The following is a 17147-nucleotide window of genomic DNA, read 5'->3' on the forward strand; positions in this document are numbered from 1 at the left end:
CAAGACGCTCCTTTAGCTTTGCGCACTGGATATACGGCTGTGTTACATGGTGATTTTGATGGTACCAATATGCCATTATTTATAAGGGCCGTTATTGTTTCATATATGCCCTCATCTGCCTCTTTTGATAGTGGGTATTGCTGCACTCTAGGGAGTATTGCACCTTTTTTCAATTTTATTCTTACTCCCCCTATACTTTTTATGCACCCCACATCATAGGGACTAGTAGTCCATAATGATGTTGGGACTTTTGCCATATCCTCCTCAAAAAAAGGAACTGGGGTGGATGCGGGTGCTTCAAGTGCCATTGCAATTTTCTGTGCCACTTGTTTGTATGTCACTCTTAGCCATATATCTACACTCATCATAAATACCATTTCACCCTCTTCCTTTTCTTCTGAAAAGAGCTCCTCGTCTGACACATGGGTGAGCCTGCATCCCTCAGCTAGGGCTATCACTGCCCTCCATGCTCTTCCTTCCCTGTCTTGGGCATGTACTGCGATATAATCAGCAGTTGCTATAATGCTCTCCATGCTCACTGAAATCACCTTTCCTTCTGGTTCATTGGCTGGTGTTTCTGGTCTAAACAAATAGGCTGTTGGCCTCCTCCAGATCTTTCCTTCTATTCCTGGCATCCATGCAAATGCCATGTCTGTCCCGTACTGGAACAGTTCGCCATCTACTGGCTCAGCCCTAATCACTGTCTGTCCACAGTATGCTTGCATAATTTGCCGTGCAGTGAGCATGTTTATTCCAGGAGTGGAACAAATTATGCCGTCCTCTGTAAAGGAGATTGTCATATTCAACCTGTACATTATGTCTCTCCCAAGTATGTTTACTGGTGAGTCCCTTGAATATAGAAGCGGGACGGACATGTCATAGTCCCCTATTGATAAGGGGATGTTATCAGTAAAGGGAACCAACCTCCTAGCCCCAGAGAATCCTTGGGTGTTCATGGCTTCACCTGACATCTTGAATTTACCTTCCCTTATGCAAGACCGGGTTGCCCCGGTGTCGACAAAGAATGATAACTTTTTGTCACCTATCGTTACCTCTATGCGTGGTTCCTCCGCGCTATTAGGTGTTACCGACAGGATGGGACACACCAAGGCCGTCTGTGGGCTGTCCTATTGTGGGTATAATGATTGACCACTTCCTGTGTAAGGGTTGTGTCCCAGGACCGTCACCCTTCCCAGTTGTGTTTGCTGTAGTTGTGAATTGGTAGACGTTACTTTATGGTCTTGAATTTGAGCGGGTTGCTGTAATTGCTGCACTTGAGGTTGTTGTGTCATTGCTACCTGTGGTGGTGGTGGTGAATATGTCTGTGGCTGTTGTTGTGTTGCTAGTTGTTGCTGCACATTTCCCGGTTGCAGTGCCTGTTGTTGTTGGTGGCCCTGCTGTTCCCTTGTAGGCTCTTGTTGTCCCTGTTCTCCCCATGCTGGTGTGCCGGGTCGCATTCTACATGTGCGTGACATGTGTCCTAGTAATCCACAAATCCAACATACCGGTGGTTCCCTGGTCTGCCATGGAAAACTCCCTGAATTGTCCTGGTATACTGGTTGCCCGGTGGGGTAGAAACTTCTGAATCCTCCCCCTTGCTGTTGTGTGTTATAGCCATATCCCCTCCCCCTCATCATTCCTCCCCTTCCCCTGTTATAATTATAATATCCAGCTCCTGGTGTTGAGTATCCTCCTCCCATGTTAGTCGTATATGGTGGGGGCTGCTGTTGTGCTACAATCTGTGGTGGTTGTATTTGGGAGGAATCTTGTGCAGCCACTACTTGTGTGGGGTTTTGGGTCATTGTTGTAGGTGTAGTTATTAGTGCACCTTCCATCGTGTATTTAGTAAGTTTTTTCTGCACCAATTTAGCCTCTTCCGCTTTTCTATCCTCTTCCTTTTGTTTCATCTTTTCTTGCCATGTCCTACAATGATGTACTATCGTCAGTTGTATTTCTGGCCATGCTTTTGCTTCCATCCCCACTACTTTCTTCAATTGTTTCTGCCCTTGTATTAGTATATGATAGAATATTGCTGGTGTTTTGTCCCATTGTTCTCTAGTTTCCATACGCCACTTCTCTTGAATTTCCTGGATATAATCAACAGGATCTTCGTTCTCACGCATCTTGCGTGATGTAATCGCTCCTATGTCTGATGTTTCTGGGTATTGTACCCTCAGCGCTTGCCATAATGCATGCCTGCAGTTTGCGAATGGTGCCCCGTCGTGTGATGTGTTTGTTATTGTGACCCCGGGAAACCCTGCTCTTTTCCAGATGTCATCTGCCGCATCCCCCAATATTGATATTAGGAGGCCCTTTACATTTCCTACTGCTAGTTTCTGTCCTGTGGTGTGTTTTTCCATTTCATATATCCATTTTCCCGCACCTCCACTTAACGATGGGAGCCTGCACTTTATATTTTCCTTGTCTGCATGCTTCCAAGGGACGTATTGTGGTCTAACCCCTCCCCTCTCCAGGAGTGGCATTAGGTTGTGTCCTGTTTGGCCCCCTGGGTTCCCCAGAGTCGAGTCCGTGTACCCCTCCTCTTCTTCCGTATCGTCTACATCGTCTGTTGTGTCCATATTTCCCCTGCTCGTAACTGTTTCTCCTCCATCTCTACCCCTTCTTTTATCATTTCCTTTATTTAATGTAGGCGTGTGTATTCGTTCTTCCTGCCTGCGTCCAGGGAGGTCCCTAAGCCTGCCTGCATAGGGTGTGTGTTCGTGAGGGGCGGGTGCGGGTGTAGGTGGGCATGTTACACGGGATGAGTGTGGGGTGGTGGAGCATGTTGGACGGGATGATGAGGGTGTAGCTGCACGTGTCTGCCTTCCTGCCATTCCTTGCTCTCCCACCTCACTTCCCCCCAGTTCTTCTTTTCTCCTGCAGGCCCATGGTGATTCCCTGTTTGTCCGGGTGATGTATAATTTATCTACGCTTTCCCTTTCCCTATTTCTTCCTTCCTTCTTCATTCCTTCTTCTTCCTCACTACAAAAGTCATCCAGGAGCGACAACCCCCAATCTTTCTTTTTCCCCCGAATCGTTACTGTCTTTAAGTCTATTAAATCCGTTCCTCCCGTTTCTTCTTTACCAATTGCTCCCCTTTGCGTTGATGTTGTTGCTACTTCTGTGTCTCTGCGTACATATCTCCTTACTTCACTCTCCCCTCTCCTATCTTCTCTTTCCCCTTCTCTTTTTTCCGCTATTTCTCTACCAATTTCCTCTCTTTTCTTTATTAATTCCTCCATTACTTCACTACTCATCTTTTCCAATATCCTTTCCTCTTCTTTCTTCCTTTCCCATCTCTCTCTTTCCCGCTCTAATATACTCTCTATCATCCTCCCTTCTTCGTATTTCTTTGTCGTTTCTGATAGTATTCTCCTCTTCCATATTTCCATTTCTTTTTCTTTCTCTTCTTCCTCTCTTTTCTTGTCACGCAGTGCTGCTCTGGATACCCTTTCTGCTACAGCCTTTACCCTTTCGGCTTCTCTCTTTCGCTTCTCAGTTCGTTACCTCATTTTTTCCAACTCATTCTTACTTTCTTTCCTTTCCCGTGCTCTCTCTCTTTCCTCTCTCTCAAGCTGCTTGATCAGTGCATTTTGCTCATCCCTTAATTCTGCTAATCGTTCCTCCAAAATCTCTTCCTTTTGTCGTGACAGATCTTCCTCCTTTCTTTTTCCCCCTTCCCCTTTCATTTCGCTCTTTCTGTCATTATCCTCGTCCATTTTCCTTACTACCTCCTTCTCTTCTCCTGTTAATGAACCTCGTAATTTTGGTAATACCTGCGCAGCTACCCACTCATCATGTCCTATTGCTGCGATTTGTTCTTCTCTAGTCCTCCCCTCCCCTGCGGGCATCTTCGTATAAGTTGATCCCGTCGTACTAGTCTGCTCCCCTCCCGTGTGGCCACCTGTAGCTGTATATGGTGGCGGGCTATATGCCGGGTTCGAGTACCCCTCAGCCGCCCTTAATTGTTCTCTCACTATTTCTCGTAGTTCTGTTAAAGGATATAACCCCCCTTCCTCTTTTTTCACTACCTTTGTTAGGGGCATATCGTCGCTCTGTTCCTTTTTATTTCTTTTTCGTTTATGTTGTTACTCCTTTCTCCTCCCTCTTGTCCGTTCCCCGTGTTCTGTGTGCCTTCACTCTTTTTTTCCCCATTCTCTTCTTCCTCCTTAATCTTCTTCTCTTCCTTTGTTACCCCCATAGTGAACATTCCGTTTGGTCCTGGTCGGGACCCCTGGAACATCCTCCATAAGTTAAACACCTCCACGTGGTGTGTCAACTTCTTCCCCTTGTATGTGTTATGCAGATGGGTTAATAGTGAGTGTTGGGTATATGGATTGAAACTGCCATTAGGCGGCCATGGTGTCGTCATTTTGTTGTCCGTCCCCTGTGTCCATTCTATGCTGTATTTGATCAGTTTCTCCCTATGGGGTGACAGTGTTTTACATATATGCTGTAGCGGGGTAGTGAGGGTGTTCCCCCACCCTCCCGATCCTGTCTCGTATGACATAGTAGCACTTCAATTGTTATCCTCCCTCTATATGGTAGCGGTTATCTTGCCAATAGTGTACGCTATACAATTTCAGATCTTTACCTGGCCCCGTAATTTTGGGGACTTGCGATTGTCCGCTAAAACAAAATAGTAAAATATAACATTTGCATTTGTATATTCTTATCTTTCTTTTCTTCCTTCACCGAACACCGTTACAGCCCCCTACGGCCGAGGCGCACGTAGCCCCCTGCAGCTGCGTGCCCTGTGTGACGTTCTTATACAGCCGTCCCACTTTATTTTACCCCTCCTCCTCTTTCTTCACTTGTCGTGGTCGGCGTTCTCCGAGCACGGCCACGTCCCCCTCTTCACCTTGCCCCGATCTACTCGTTACCGATTATCTCCGTCTCCACTCCCTTACCATTATTCTCTTCCCCACCATTCTTCAAAAAATGCTTTGTGTTCGAGATATCCTATGAAAGCCCTACTGGTGACGTCACCGACCTCTTCCAAAACTACTGGTAAATTCTTTACATGTTTTTAAAAGTTTGAAATAAGTTTGCAATCTACCCCCGTTAACCGCACAGCTGTCCTCTTGTCACGCCTGGAACAAGGTAATCAACAATATAATCAGACTGCGCACGCTGCGTCACCTCGCGTGTGATACGCCCCTCGACAGGAGGGCTTAACCAGCCAATTATCTTCCGTATTATACAACCAGCTAGCTACCGCCTACAGGGAAACGTCATCTATCTATCGAGTTTTCTGCTCGATCAATAGGGATCCTCATCTACTCATTGATCAATAATCACCAAATCGTAGGAAACCGCACACACACACACACCCTTGCAGGTGGTCGCGACCTAGGCCAATCAGTGTCTACGAGCGGCCGCACGTGATGTTTTCGTGCTCCGCCCAAACCTTCGCCGCGCACCTGTGTAACACCTCCCACCTACCGTATTCTATTCCTCCCCCCTCCCTCACAAGTTCACATTGCTTGTTGGGCGTGGCATACTCACCAAGTTCTCTTGATGCGGGGCCGCTCGACTGCGTGCACCCCTCCAAGCGGCTCGCCACCTCCCCTCGTCTGGACCACGTCTGGACACTCGCCAACCGCGGGCGGGATACTTCTCAACCGGCTCCCGAAGGCCAATATCCGGATTGCGCTGTCCGGTCTTCTCGCAGTTCCGCGATGGTCCTATAGTCCTAGGGGGCAGCGGCAGAGGGGGCCGCGCCGCCGGGCCACCTCGCAACGAGAGCACTCGGAAAAATAAAATAAAAGTAGATCTTAAACAGATCTCAGCAGTACCGCCAACTTGTCGGGGGGAAAATTCTCCCGGGGTCAGCTGGGCCGTCCGCGGACCTTCGGGCAGGGAGGCCCCAACTCCTCCCGCGTATCCCAAAAATGAGTATGAGGCACACACAAGAAGCAAGGTGGTTCTGCTGTTTATTAAACAACGGCAGGGATGGGTCTAGGATCGTACGCGTCCGTCCTGACTCTCGAAATTCGTGGGGCTCGCAGGCCCTTTTTGCCTCAGTATGACGCGCTACTTGCGTCACCTGGGAAAGTTAGTAAAAAACCTATCGCCACTCTGGATTGGTTCCTCGAGTGGTAGGGTTAGTATAGCACACGTATAGAGGAGATTGTTAGTGGTTAAGGGTCAGTCAGGTGGTATGCTTGGGTTGTCCCTTCTATTAGATACATGAAAATTGTTACACGAAGACCCCTGATGATTGGCTAATGTTAATGGCGTCAGTGATGAGTGCCCCATGTTCTGATTGGTCCACTCGCGAGCCCCCCAGCCTGGGACCATCGTTGTTCCCAGCTCGCGGTGTACCTGTCATTTGCAACAATATGTAACTATGTGTTTGTGCAGACAATGCGTGAATTTGCTCATATGCTTGAGAGCAGACTATTCCCACCGCCGTAGGTGTCCATTGGGTCATTTCATTGTTGCAGCCTGTGTCTCAGAACGTGGGACCCAGGCGACTTCTCCCTCCTGGGTCTGGCACCCTGTCAGGTTCGGCTTGGTCACGTGAGGAGAGACCGTGGTTGAGGCAGAATTCTGCACATTTAAAATTGTATTTGCCTCTGCGTGTCTGGCTTAGTTTGCAGGTGTGACCTTGGCTTCGGCTTGTGGCATGCGAGTTGCAACATTGCCCCCTTGGCTGTCAGTTCTCGCTGGGCTCATTCTGCAGGGTCAGCAATTGTACTCTTGTTCGTTCAATGTTCATGGAGGCTCTTGTTTGCGGCCTACTTGGGCCTGGTGTATAGGTGGGGATGTTTGATGCACGGCACTTTAAGTTACGGTATCATATTGCTTCAGATCCAGTATCATGTCTTCGTTGCATTTTTCATCACAATGCATGGGTTAGGAGAAGCGTCAGCAAGCATTTTAGATGAGTGCTTTGTGCGTCTTGAGTTTCTGCATTTTGAAAACCCTATGTGAAAAATAATAAAGATGTGCGTCAGTGGGTGTGTCCGTCACCTACGTCATAGCACTGAGTATGTTCTTCGTGTGGAAAGGTATGGGAGTGTCCAGTGTGCATGGTTGCACGGGTGTTCTGACCGTTAGCTAGGTCGTCATGGCATCTCTAACAATGTATTTATTTACTGTTGAATGGTTCAGTCGAGTTCATCCATGCCGCAGGTGTCGGCTTGGGCAGGGCAGGCTGGTGGGCAGGCTGGTGGGCACATCCGTATGTTCCTGTACCAGGGTATTTGGTCGTCTGGTAGATAGGCAAATTCTTCTCGTGGCGGGTGTCTGGGCCGCGATCCTCTAGGCCAGGGACGTGAGGGGATTGGGGGGAGTCTTTTGTCCCATTCTCCCACTTCAGCCAGATTCACACTTTAACGCCTGCTTTTTGCAGGCGTTAAAGTCCAAGGCGCTAAGCGACGTTGGTGCTAATTACGGCACCGTAATTTACGGTGCCGTAATTAGCGCCTTCCCCATTCCCATTGTGCCCTATGGGCCAAAAATGGGAATGGGGAAGGGGCCATGGTGAATGGGGAATTACCGCCCCACCAAACTTGTAATGGGGCGGTAATTCCGCCATCCACCATGGCGGAATCTGGCTAATAGCACCATGGTCCAACGCCAGGGTCGTAATGAGGCGAGGCCCTATACCTTGCTCTACATGTGACGATCAATACAGTATAAAGTGTTAAATGAGAATAATTCTATAGAATGCTGGCCTTTTTATTAGCTTTCTGGATGGATATATCCTGTGTGTCTGTCCAATTTCAAAATCAAGCAATGATTTCTTATCCATATTTCCCAATAACCAGAGAGTGAAAACAAGGCTTCCTTAAAATATGATAACAGGAGCACCCCACATATGTATGTCATCAGCCTAGAGGTGAAAGTCAAAGTTAAAATACATATAAAGAAACATACCTTCAGGTAGAGCTTAGCAAAATGTGGTAAAGCACATAGAAAACTATTACACCATTGATGAATGGTGAAGGGGATTTTGGATGAGTGAAGAATGCGTGCTAATCAGCACTGAACACTGAAAGAATGTTCGCTGAAACTATCACCATGACAAATATATGTATTGGACACTCTGTTCCATTATGAGCAGGGAAATCCCATCAAAAAAGCAGAACTTGCACTCTTAAAAACTCCCTGCAGAGGAAGCAACCTAAATGGTACACATGGGACTACTATTAGGAGGAACACACATGCACGTCAAACCCCAACACCTACATTCTACAACAGGTCACCATGGTAGCTGAATAAACACTTCTGCTGCACATAGAGGAATCTTCCGCTGACCAGTGATGCAAGCATGATCATCACCCATGTTTTTGCATCAGCCAGTTACCCCATGAAACTATGGTGCACCGGCATCTCTTATTTCATGCAGACACGTCATGGTGAACGTGCAGGCAACTAGATAAACCAGAGGACATTCGACTCGTACTGTCTCCTCCATACCACAGGTGATGGCAGACGCCCCACGTGTGTCTCCAAAACAAATATTCCGGTTAAATAGGAAGCACAGCAAGAATATGAACTGAACAGCTGCCTGTGCCACCTAGACTGACCCCTCAAATGGGGCACTGGCATGTCACAGGCAGACAAACAAATTGCAAACTGGTACCATGTGGGATGGGTGTAGCCACATTCATCTTTGTGATTGCACAATCGCTTAATCATGCCTACCAGACTGCTGACAAGAAGTCACGACTCAATGATCCCCAGCTGGCAGACATGCAGCAGGTGGGTTTGTTTGTATTATTTGCTTGTATAGCGCACCAAGCCCAACGGTATCTGGGCGCTTTTTCTTGAAGTACATGGTTACATAGATTAGCTACAGAACAGTATAAAATGTGTAGAATATATACAGTGCTAAATGAGATGCAGTGATTTATACAATTGTAAGTATGTGTTAGATATATACTGTTGGGTGTCCTGACCCACGTTTGAGCTATCCTGCTACAACATTTGGTGCTGTGGGCTTAGAAAATCCAAGATGGCCAAAAAGCCCACATGTACGCCAGAATAGGAAAACTGTGCAGTACTGGCATGGAAAACATCATGATGGCCAGAACTTCCCAGAAAATGCACAGGGAAATGCATGAAGAATAGGCTTCCACCCATTTTTGCCTATGTTGTGAGCACAGGAGGGCACTGCCTAAAACCACCATTGGGCTACCCACACAGTAGCCTGACACCATTGGGAATGGCAATGCTGATTGCCAAAAGCCACCCAGAACTGTGGGGAATTCATTTTCTTAAATCCCAAAAATGGTTGCATTACCAGTACTCACCACTATCAGAAAGCCGGCGTTTTAAAACCACCAGACTTTTGTATAAAACCGAACAAATTAAACAAAACCAGACCAAGGAAAGACTTGCTAAGAGGTGGATACAATGTAAAACTATATTCTGAAATGACTTGAAGGAAGTCATTATTTAATGTGTATGTAAAAATCGTAAGTGATTTAAACTGGGAACAAAAAATTGACATGTAGCTAAAAACTGGCTTAAAGAGATTCCAATTCTGCCTGACATCTACCCCCACAGGAGTTAAAACCTGCTCAGCCACTCTTCCCCTTGCCAAAAGGAGTTGTCACCTCTCTGATTAGATTAGGGGTGGAGCAGCTACAGGGAGTTGAACAAAGGCCTGTCCTGGACTCAGGCAAATGTTATATTGGGGGCGTCGTAAAAGTGGCTTCCTCTTGGCAGAAACGCGGAGGGGCAGCCCCCTCTGAGGACATACTGAGCTTAAAGAAAGTGGATAGACTGGTTTCTCCACCATGTGACCTGGGAAGACACACCCCTGTTGGCCAGAATATGATTTTAAGAAAGATGTATAACTCATGGTGCGGACGTGTCAAAATTATCTAAATTATACCATAATTCTTGTGATTTTTCTGTGAACATTTTGAGATGTGTTAGGACCCTGTGGTGTATTCTGGGGGGTTGCTAGCGGAAAATAGGGTCTCACTCCAAATGTCTGCATGTTAAAAATCTGACACTTCATCAATTAATGTCCATACTCCTTGCGCACATGTGTGCAAATTTGGGTAAATGTCCGATATTGCAAAACCCACTAAAAAGCGCAAAATGTTGCCATTTCTGGATGCAAGCTCTTAGGAACATCAGAGTTTGAACAGAGTATACCTCATGTGATATGTGATGGGTGCATGTAATTTTAAACAACTGTGTATCTGTGCACTATGTATTTGAATCAAATATAGATTTGTGGGCAAACTGACCAGGGGAGGATCCTCTGACCCATAAAACCTACAGCATCACTCTGACTCACATTTCCTTCCCCCAATCATGGGAGAGGGGAGAATTGGGCCAATGACAAGTAGAGAGGGGCAGGCTTAGCTAGGCCCAGGCACACACCCATTTTCAAAACACATAAAAAGAGACTGCTGGGACAGGTAGAGACATTCTAATCCAGTTGCTGAGGAGCGTTTTGCCGGACCACACAACATCCAGAAGATACCAGTTCCAGACTGACTCCAGCTACATACTCCAGAACCTAGAACTTATACTTTAGAACCTAAATCAGAGGCCTAAAACCACAAGCTGAGTTCTCTGCAGCAGGCCTCAAATCATTGCAAGCTACTCACAGTCGGGCAAGCTGCTTGAATCCCTTGCCAAGAACCTTTGCCAGGACCAGTGCAGAGATCCAGGAGCCGTGCAGAGACCGCTGTATCCGGACAGACCAGACCAGTGCCAGACCAGACCAGACCGTGCAGAACCGCAGACCCAGAGACCAGATCGCTGTGAAGTGCCACTAGCCTGATTGATCAGATCCGTGACGAGACCCAGTCCTTCCAAATATATTGTGAGTACAGCTAGGATGGGGCAAAAACCAAATCTCTTAGTTTAAAGTAATATAATTCAATCTATTTAACCTAAGTAGAACTGCCTCCTAACTGTCACTTGTCATTTTGTAAAGCTGCACCACTGTCACTTGTCAATTCTGAAGCTGCAAGCTGTCACTTGTCATTTTGAGTTTACTTTAAATCCGAAAAACTACCTTTATTTCATTGTCCGTATCTCTGGAACCGTTTGGGCTACGAACTTCGTTTAACTAGAATCTAAGCTTTCCAACAAGCCTAGAACCGACTTCCCACTCCTTATACTTTTTCCGCAATCACGATTCAAGCCCTTGCGAATTTTACCGCGATTTGCAACTTGGTTAAAAATCCAGCCACGTGTAACCATCAGCAGTCATTTCTTTCCTTGCTAAAAATTCGTTTGCCTCTTAATCACCATCTCTGAATCATTGCTAAAGTGAGCCTGAACTTATCCCAAGTAGCTACCACTCCCCCTGAACCTCCTAAAGGGAATTAAAACCATTTTCAGCATATTTCTCACTTCATTGCCATCACCTTTTAAAAGCATTTTGGGCCTGTGTTTCAAACTTCTATCTGTGGTATAAGCTTGTTGGGGTGAACTGAATTATTTTTGATTGCATTCCTAAGAACTGTGTGTGTTACTTCCATCTCCTTCCATTTCTTACATTGCATAGGGGAGGGGGGTGAATTGCCAGAGAAAAAGTGATTATTTTATCTTTTGCTAAAATCATATCAAGTATTTCTGTACTGCATTTTATTCCTCATTGCTTTTCCCTTGAAATCATAAAAGTAGTTTTGCTACTTTATCCATCCTATACTAACTCCTCATTGATTGTAAAGAAGTGTGCTAGTGCCAGATTACCCATTGTTGATCAACATCATATGTCTAAGTGTACTATCAGATATTAATTTATTATAAAGTGTGGTATATATATATTGTTTAAATTCTCAAATAAACCTTTTAAACTTGCAAAACAGAACTACTTCTTGGCTCAGTGGGGTCAGGGGGATTCTAAGAGAGGGGTGTTATATAGGGGTAGTCATCCAGAACTCATGAACTGGACATAAAGATATATCAATAAGGGTTTCCATTCAGTATCCCAGACTAGGCATTGACTTAGCTGTAGTGTCGAATTGAACCTTCTTACAATACAGGTCATGGATTTTTTCAGAATATGCAAAAGGACAAGATAACAAATGAAGGTAAGCGTAGCATATATACAAGTCATGGCGAATTTACAGAGTGTATATAAGCAGGTTGGATAATTGGCACAAGGTAAGGGTGCACTTTGCCAAAGTGGTGATTGTACCATGGTGCAAGCATAGGTCGGGTGAGTTGCTGAGGTCTAGGAATCACGCTGGAGCAGGTGGATTTAGTTAGCTTGCTCGAATAGCCAGCATTTTGTTCTACTCCTGAACGAGAGGAACATAGGGTCAATTCTTAGTGCAAGAGGAAGTTTATTCCAAGTCTCAGCTACTAATACTGGGAAGCTAGCATCATCTGCATTGTTTAGTTTGAAGGTCGGGATGTTTAGGCAGTGGGCGTAGGTGGATCTGGTAGGCCTGGAGGATTATTTACTGGAGAAGTTGTTCATTAGGTACTTGGGAGCTGAGTTGTTAAGGCACAGGTGATCATGAGAGTTCTGAAGGTAATCCTATCTTGGATTGGGAGCCAGTTAGCAGTATGTTTAATATGTGTGATGTGGCTAGAACGGGGGATATTGAGGGTGGCTCTGAGAGGGTTATTTTGCAGAACTTGTCATTTGTGCAAATTCCTTTGACTAGTGACCAAATACAGAGTATTACAATAGTCCAATTCGGACATTATAAGAGCTCTGACAAGGGTGAGACAGCTGTTGGTGTTGAGGAAGGGTCAACAAGCATTTATCAATTTTGAGGTATATGCCGTTGATGAAGCCATGGCATTAATTTGTCTTTGTAGGTTTAACGCAGAATCTAAGTAGAAGCCAAAGATTCTTGCTGTTTTGTCAACCTTGATAAGGTTGCGGTCTATATTGAATGAGGAATATTTGGGTGGCTTTTGGGTGGCTTTGGAAACATGGCATGACACTTAGTGGGTGTATTTGTCCTTAATGCATGACAAGGGTCTTAGAGCACCTTTCTCTCCCATGCAAATCTGGGCAACCCTCGGTTATGCAAAACAGTCCATCAGGATGAAACCTATCTAGAGGAGGGATAGAGCAATGTACATTACACCACCTGAATCCTGGGGAGTGTGTGTTTTAGCTACTCATATACTGATTTAGTGCCTAGATTGGACAGGCAGTGTTCTTCAGTATACAGCTGAGATTGTGGGAAAGAACTGTGCTGTATGTTTCTCAACCTTGCTGGATGGCGAAGGGTGCTTAAGTCACCAAAGATGGAGGATAAAGATGAAGTTAATGGTTAAGGCTTACCATAAGTCCCTTAGTGGATGGAACACTAACATGGGAATGTGAAAACTAATGTGCAAAAGAAAATATTTAAGTGAATGAAGTCGACATGTGAATGAACCAATTTAACCTCCAGTATCACGCTTTGTGACCCATCATAACACTAACATAGCCACATCCCTTGCCATATCAACTCATCCAATGCCCTTTCTAACTCCAACACACCATATCTAACACCCAATCCCTGACCCCCTATAGCCCATGTTTAATGTCCATGTTGATATGGCATTATTTTAGTTCTATGTTATGCTATGCTATGTTATGTTATGCTATGTTTGCTATTCTGTTATGTTATGGTATGCAAGCTATGCTATGTAATGCAATGTAATTCTATGGTATGCTACATTAGGCTCTCCTATACAGGCCTAATAGCCTACATGACCATAGCAGCTTCTAGCAAAAAGTCAAAACCCTAGGGGTCCAGTTGGAAGTGTCTCTAAATGCAGATGCTCACACATCTTATGTGAAACATACATGCAATTATCACCTTCGCCTCTGATAGGAAACCCGCCCCTAAATATCTGAGCGCAACTGCGCAAGAGCTACTATATTGACAAGACCTGACTACTGTAATTCTCTTCTCATCAGTGCCTCCTCCTCTAACATGTTAAGATGCCAGGTAATCCAGAATGATATGGTCAGAATTGTGACAAACACTCTCAGAAGATTTCACATCTCAGATCACAGGCGGCGCTTCCACTGGTTACTGATCAAGGAATGGATTGCTTTTAAAGTTGGTTCCATGGTTCACTGATCCCTTTTCGGCTCCTCCCCTGACTATCCCAGATCTCTGGCTCAGCCATCCAGCCTGCCAGATCCCTTCGCTCCTCATCGCTAGGTCTGATTCAAGGCCTGACAGAAAAATGCAACAGGGGTCTTGGTAGATCCTTTCCAGCTAAAGCTGCAAGCCTCTGGAAAGACCTGCCACTTGCTCTTAGACTCAATCCTGACCTGCTATCCTTTAGGAAGGCTTTAAAAACCCTTCTTTTCAACTGACTGATTCCTGCTTGATTAATCTGTAGGGTTTTCTTGTCACGTTTTTAGTGTTTTCATCTCTTGTGTCCATGTCTGTGCCCCAATGCCTGTGGGCAGGCGCGCAATACAAATACATAAATAATAAAATAAATACCACCTCCCTCTGCTTCCTCTGCGCGCAGCACCCTAGACATGCCCAAAATCCCTCCTGTGGCAGATGACACGGCAGACCTTCCCTTCCGCATATTCTCTACAAGTATAGCATTAGCACCATATATGAGAAATAACCGTATGTTTATGCGAATGCCACTTATCCTTAATAAAACACAATGACCATGCAGGGCTGCGTCACAAGGTCACACGTGAGATGTTGACAGTTCTTGCCAAATGTCTGCAATATCGTGCCAAGTAGCACTCCCCATTGTGAAAGTGCTATAATATATCAGTGTTTGCCTATGATATGCTATATAACCGGCACTCTAGGGGTGGTCCCTGGAGAGCTCTGTGTGCTGACTGCCGGGACACGTGCCCTTCTGTATTTTCCTGCTTCTCCACTGATGTCTCTGTATGCTGTGTATTTGATATGTAATACAAGAAGCTTGGCTTACCATCAGTCTGTGTTTCATCCCATTATTTTCTGCAAACTGAGGCTGATGCCGTGGGGACCTTGGGAAGGGCCCGATCTTGGCCACTACAATTTGCTCCTTCATTTGCTTAGCATTCCCAACATATTGGCTCTATGTTTGGGAGGGGGGAGGAGGTGGTTATCAATTGCTAAGTGGAGAAGGTGTTTTCACCTGAGGTGCTTCATGACCTGGCTAAGGGCATAGTGACGTGCTGAAATTGACTGCATCAGTGAGTGGCTGAAGGTCAATACCGAACTGGCACACTCTATTACAGCCCTTCTCTGGTCTCTGTTCTGTGTGAGCTCTGATATGGTCTTTCCGGATTATTGTGGTGCTTGTTCAAGGCTCAGGCCTCCAGACTCCTCCATTCACTGTGTGCCTTTTCCATGTTGTTGCATTTTTCATTTTGTTACTTGTGTGCTCATAGATATGATGGTGAGTGTTGCCAATATGCTAAACACTATCTGTAACATTGAGACCCGATGGGGGATCACTTCGGACTTGGGGCATTTGGCAGCTATTTCTCTTGCATGTGTGTTTATCCTGCTGTTCTGACTTCACTGTATCAATTCGTTTGACTCCACCCATTTTCAGAATTAATATGGTCTGCTCCTCACATGGAGGCACAATGAGTTTGGGAGGAGTGCACTCCTGGGTTTCAGGACATTTCTTCTGTGTTGTACCTCAGTGTCATGAAGTTTTGCATGATTTTATTCTGGCATTAAGTTCAGACCTCCACTGAACGGAACTATTATGACCAGGCCAACTCTTTTGCTGTCTCCTCCAGGATGACTTGCAACTACTTAACTGTGAATCTGGTATTCTGGTGCCTTGCTCCTTTCCCCCAGCATTGGTGCTGGCCATTGCTGCTATATGTTGTGGTGAACGGTGAATGTTTCAAAATGTTATTTCAACTGTGATTGTCACACTGCAATGTAAGTGTATGTAGTATTTTTGCATGCAGACCTAAGGTTTTGAGGTTCTAATCGTCCTCAATGCAGGACTTTAAATAAAGTATTTAGTCCATCAACTTAAGTTTTAAAACAAATAGAAACGTTGATGAGTGTTGAGTGAGCCTTCACAAAATGCCACTACTAAATAAAACTGTTATGTCACAGGGTTATTGCTACAGAATAGCTTTTTCCGTTTCCATATACTGTTGGTGCTTCGTGTCTTCTAAGGGAAATGTTAAGGCTGCCGGTGTGTTAGAGAGAACACAGGGAGCATGGCAGGGGCAGGTGTATTGTGATTTCCTACCTGCGGTAGTACACATGCTTTGAGTGTGTTGTGCATTAGAGGTTTGCTGTATGTTGGTATTTAGAAAATCAGAGCTCATTTCCTGTTGGTAAGGGTATGTGTACGGAGAGGAAGCTGAGAGTTAGCTGTTGGCAAAAGAGTACATACACATGTTTCCCAACATAGAAATGGCGATGGGCACCATGCTATTCATCGTTGTCCGTGCTTTTGTCCACAGTGTAAATCATTTCACTTTAGCTTACCATGCTATTGAGTAGAATAATGGAATATCCCCTTCAAAGTTCTATGGGCCATTAGCCTTATCTGGTTTATAGTGATGAGGTGTGTTGCTCTTAGATCTTGGCGCAGCCTATATAAAAAAAGGAAGCAGTACAGAAGAGCAGACCTAGAGAGAATATCCTTGCATCATATTGCATTGTGCTGTAGAGTGCCCCTATTTTCAATGAGAAGTGCACAGAGATCTGATAATGGGCAGAAGAGGTTTAAGGCAGAGCTTTGGTTTCTATTCGCCATTCCAGAACTGGACCACTACTCAATGTATCATCATTTTTTCATTCACAAAGTCAAAGGAGGTAGAAAGTGAACTTCCCCTAAATATTGATAGCATGGGCTGAGGGCTCTTCAAAGATGTGATTCGGCAGCTAATGCTTCCAATCAACAATAGTATAAGTACCAAACTGAAGGGAATATCTGACCGCCTGGCAAAGGACCGAGGGCAGGCAGGTGCCCAAGGGCAGGCATGGGCCAGCACCGGCAGGGCCTCCCCGAGCTCCGGCCAGGCCCCGCCTCAGAGCTTTTCTCCCGCCGCATTAGAGCTTTTCCCTGCGGGGAGGGACGGGGACACCGCCGGGCCTGGGAACCTTTGTAGGACCCGAGGCCGGCCTTGGGCGCCTGCCTGGAGCTCTGGCCCGGGCCGCCTTAGAGCCTCCCCCGCTCCGCATTAGAGCTCCTCCCTCCGGGGAGGGAGGGGGACCCCTCCGGGGCTCCCCGGGCAGGTCCGGGGTTCCGTCGACAGGCGC

Source organism: Ambystoma mexicanum, chromosome 5q, assembly GCF_040938575.1.
Source record: "Ambystoma mexicanum isolate Mex_15411 chromosome 5q, UKY_AmexF1_1, whole genome shotgun sequence".
Taxonomy (NCBI): Eukaryota; Metazoa; Chordata; class Amphibia; order Caudata; family Ambystomatidae; genus Ambystoma; species Ambystoma mexicanum.